The sequence below is a fragment of the Oncorhynchus mykiss genome, chromosome 8, assembly GCF_057628025.1.
Source record: "Oncorhynchus mykiss isolate SJ-2025 chromosome 8, ASM5762802v1, whole genome shotgun sequence".
Taxonomy (NCBI): Eukaryota; Metazoa; Chordata; class Actinopteri; order Salmoniformes; family Salmonidae; genus Oncorhynchus; species Oncorhynchus mykiss.
In genome coordinates, this window is record NC_143029.1 from 89655001 (window position 1) to 89660000 (window position 5000).

Here is a 5000-nt window from a genome sequence, read left to right on the forward strand (position 1 = left end):
TGTGTGTTCTGTTACCGTGGTGTGTGTGTTCTGTTACCGTGGTGTGTGTTCTGTTACCACGATGTGTGTTCTGTTACCATGATGTGTGTTCTGTTACCGTGGTGTGTGTTATGTTACCGTGGTGTTGTGTGTTATGTTACCGTGGTGTGTGTGTTATGTTACCGTGGTGTGTGTGTTATGTTACCATGGTGTGTGTGTTCTGTTACCGTGGTGTGTGTGTTCTGTTACCGTGGTGTGTGTGTTCTGTTACCATGGTGTGTGTGTTCTGTTACCGTGGTGTGTGTTATGTTACCGTGGTGTTGTGTGTTATGTTACCGTGGTGTGTGTGTTATGTTACCGTGGTGTGTGTGTTCTGTTACCATGGTGTGTGTGTTCTGTTACCGTGGTGTGTGTGTTCTGTTACCGTGGTGTGTGTGTTATGTTACCGTGGTGTGTGTGTTCTGTTACCGTGGTGTGTGTGTTCTGTTACCATGGTGTGTGTGTTCTGTTACCGTGGTGTGTGTGTTCTGTTACCATGATGTTGTGTTATGTTACCGTGGTGTTGTGTTCTGTTACCGTGGTGTTGTGTGTTCTGTTACCGTGGTGTTGTGTTCTGTTACCGTGGTGTTGTGTTCTGTTACCGTGGTGTTGTGTTCTGTTACCGTGGTGTTGTGTGTTCTGTTACCGTGGTGTTGTGTTCTGTTACCGTGGTGTTGTGTTCTGTTACCGTGGTGTTGTGTTCTGTTACCGTGGTGTTGTGTTCTGTTACCGTGGTGGTGTGTGTTCTGTTACCATGGTGTTGTGTTCTGTTACCGTGGTGTTGTGTGTTATGTTACCGTGGTGTGTTTCTGTCAAGCAGGTGAAGTGCTGTAAGTACTGGCCGGACGACACAGAGATCTACAGAGACATCAAGGTGACCCTCATAGAGACGCAGCTACTGTCAGAGTACGTCATACGGACCTTCGCTGTCGAGAAGGTGAGACTGCTACTCCGGGTCGGCCGTGAGGGGGGCAGCTGAGGGATTATTTAAGATTCTCTTTGAAGAGGGTTAGGGTTTCAGATGTTTTCGTAAAATGGGCAGGGACTCTGCTGTCCTAGCTTTAGGGGGAAGATGGGCAGGGACTCTGCTGTCCTAGCTTTAGGGGGAAGATGGGCAGGGACTCTGCTGTCCTAGTATCAGGGGGAAGATGGACAGGGACTCTGCTGTCCTAGCTTTAGGGGGAAGATGGGCAGGGACTCTGTTGTCCTAGCTTTAGGGGGAAGATGGGCAGGGACTCTGTTGTCCTAGCTTCAGGGGGAAGATGGGCAGGGACTCTGCTGTCCTAGCTTTAGGGGGAAGATGGGCAGGGACTCTGCTGTCCTAGCTTTAGGGGGAAGATGGGCAGGGACTCTGCTGTCCTAGCTTTAGGGGGAAGATGGGCAGGGACTCTGCTGTCCTAGCTTTAGGGGGAAGCTGGGCAGGGACTCTGCTGTCCTAGCTTTAGGGGGAAGATGGGCAGGGACTCTGCTGTCCTAGCTTTAGGGGGAAGATGGGCAGGGACTCTGCTGTCCTAGCTTTAGGGGGAAGATGGGCAGGGACTCTGCTGTCCTAGCTTTAGGGGGAAGATGGGCAGGGACTCTGCTGTCCTAGCTTTAGGGGGAAGATGGGCAGGGACTCTGCTGTCCTAGCTTTAGGGGGAAGATGGGCAGGGACTCTGCTGTCCTAGCTTTAGGGGGAAGATGGGCAGGGACTCTGCTGTCCTAGCTTTAGGGGGAAGCTGGGCAGGGACTCTGCTGTCCTAGCTTTAGGGGGAAGATGGGCAGGGACTCTGCTGTCCTAGTATCAGGGGGAAGATGGACAGGGACTCTGCTGTCCTAGCTTTAGGGGGAAGATGGGCAGGGACTCTGTTGTCCTAGCTTTAGGGGGAAGATGGGCAGGGACTCTGCTGTCCTAGCTTTAGGGGGAAGATGGGCAGGGACTCTGCTGTCCTAGCTTTAGGGGGAAGATGGGCAGGGACTCTGCTGTCCTAGCTTTAGGGGGAAGATGGGCAGGGACTCTGCTGTCCTAGCTTTAGGGGGAAGATGGGCAGGGACTCTGCTGTCCTCGCTTTAGGGGGAAGATGGGCAGGGACTCTGCTGTCCTAGCTTTAGGGGGAAGATGGGCAGGGACTCTGCTGTCCTAGCTTTAGGGGGAAGATGGGCAGGGACTCTGCTGTCCTAGCTTTAGGGGGAAGATGGGCAGGGACTCTGCTGTCCTAGCTTTAGGGGGAAGATGGGCAGGGACTCTGCTGTCCTAGCTTTAGGGGGAAGATGGGCAGGGACTCTGCTGTCCTAGCTTTAGGGGGAAGATGGGCAGGGACTCTGCTGTCCTAGCTTTAGGGGGAAGATGGGCAGGGACTCTGCTGTCCTAGCTTTAGGGGGAAGATGGGCAGGGACTCTGCTGTCCTAGCTTTAGGGGGAAGATGGGCAGGGACTCTGCTGTCCTAGCTTTAGGGGGAAGCTGGTTCCACCACTGGGGTGCCAGGACAGAAAAGAGATTGGGAAGGTTGAACACCAAGCGGTCTGTAGTGTTCTGGATTAGTTGCAGTGGTCCAGACCGATGACAAGTACCTGGTTTAGGATGACTAGTACTACATTACTACTAATATTAATATGTAATATCATTACACTACTATTTCACTACTACTACATGACTACTGCTACACTACTTCTACATTACTACTATTACTACTACACTAATTCTACATTACTACTAATATTAATATGTAATGTCATTACACTACTACTACATTACTACTGCTACACTACTTCTACATTACTACTATTACTACTACACTAATTCTACATTACTACTACTACTACTACTTCTACTACTACTACTACTACTACACTACTTCCACATTACTGCTACTACTACTGCTGCTACTACTACTACACTACGTATACATTACTACTACTACTACTACTACACTACTTCTACATTACTACTACTTCTACATTACTACTACTACTACTACTTCTACATTACTACTAGTACTACCACTACTACTACTGCTACATTACTACTACTACACTACTTCTACATTACTACTACTACTACTACTACTACTACTACTACTACTACTACTACGACTACTACCACTACTACTTCTACATGAATACTACTACACTACTTCTACATTATTACTACTACTACTACTACTATTAGTACTACACTACTACACTACTTCTACATTACTACTACTACACTACTTCTACATTACTACTACTACTACTACTACTACTACTACTACTACTACTACTACTACTTCTGCATTACTGCTACTACTACTACTACTACTACTACACTACTTCTACATTACTACTACTACACTACTTCTACATTACTACTACTACACTACTTCTGCATTACTACTATATAATACTGCTACATTATGACATTACTACTATGGTAATACTACTACATTACTACTATGTTAACACTACTATATTGCTACTACATTACTACTATGTTAATACTTCTACATTACTACTACTACAGTCGTGGCCAAAAGTTTGGAGAATGACACAAATATTAAAAAAATTACAGTCTGCTGCCTCAGTTTGTGTGATGGCAATTTGCATATACTCCAGAATGTTATGAAGAATGTTATGTACTACTACTACACTACTTCTACATTACTACTACTACACTACTTCTGCATTACTACTATATAATACTGCTACATTATGACATTACTACTATGGTAATACTACTACATTACTACTATGTTAACACTACTATATTGCTACTACATTACTACTATGTTAATACTTCTACATTACTACTACTACAGTCGTGGCCAAAAGTTTGGAGAATGACACAAATATTAAAAAAATTACAGTCTGCTGCCTCAGTTTGTGTGATGGCAATTTGCATATACTCCAGAATGTTATGAAGAGTGATCAGATGAATTGCAATTAATTGCAAAGTCCCTCTTTGCCATGCAAATGAACTGAATCCCCCAAAAACAGTTTCCACTGCATTTCAGCCCTGCCACAAAAGGACCAGCTGACGTCATGTCAGTGATTCTCTCGTTAACACAGGTGTGAGTGTTGACGAGGACAAGGCTGGAGATCACTCTGTCATGCTGATTGAGTTCGAATAACAGACTGGAAGCTTCAAATGGAGGGTGGTTTTTGGAATCATTGTTCTTCCTCTGTCAACCATAGTGACCTGCAAGGAAACACGTGTCGTCATCATTGCTTTGCTCAAAAAGGGCTTCACAGGAGAGGATATTGCTGCCAGTAAGATTGCACCTAAATAAACCATTTATCAGATCATCAAGAACTTCAAGGAGAGCGGTTCAATTGTTGTGAAGAAGGCTTCAGGGCGCCCAAGAAAGTCCAGCAAGCGCCAGGATCGTCTCCTAAAGTTGATTCAGCTGCGAGATCGGGGCACCACCAGTATAGAACTTGCTCAGGAATGGCAGCAGGCAGGTATGAGTGCATCTGCACGCACAGTGAGGCGAAGACTTTTGGAGGATGGCCTGGTGTCAAGAAGGACAGCAAAGAAGCCACAGGGACAGACATATATTCTGCAAAAGGTACAGTGACTGGACTGTTGAGGACTGGGGTAAAGTCATTTTCTCTGATGAATCCCCTTTCCGATTGTTTGGGGCATCCAGAAAAAAGCTTGTCCGGAGAAGACAAGGTGAGCGCTACCATCAGTCCTGTGTCATGCCAACAGTAAAGCATCCTGAGACCATTCATGTGTGGGGTTGCTTCTCAGCCAAGGGAGTGGGCTCACTCACAATTTTGCCTAAGAATACAGCCATGAATAAAGAATGGTACCAACACATCCTCTGAGAGCAACTCTGAGAGCAACTTCTCCCAACCATCCAGGAACAGTTTGGTGATGAACAATGCCTTTTCCAGCATGACGGAGCACCTTGCCATAAGGCAAAAGTGATAACTAAGTGGCTCAGGGAACAAAACATCGATATTTTGGGTCCATGGCCAGGAAACACCCCAGGAAGGAAACACCCCAGACCCCACACCCC

The 5000-nt window shown here is 46.4% G+C and overlaps 1 pseudogene across 1 annotated transcript in view; it reads left to right on the forward strand.

The window, feature by feature from the left end:
* The window catches only part of LOC110530822 (receptor-type tyrosine-protein phosphatase mu-like), a 583690-nt pseudogene that overhangs the window by 536060 nt on the left and 42630 nt on the right, over positions 1-5000 (forward strand). The window contains exon 25 of the transcript XR_016482710.1: positions 839-955. The product of XR_016482710.1 is annotated as a receptor-type tyrosine-protein phosphatase mu-like (transcript). The remainder of the gene's footprint in view (positions 1-838; positions 956-5000) is intronic.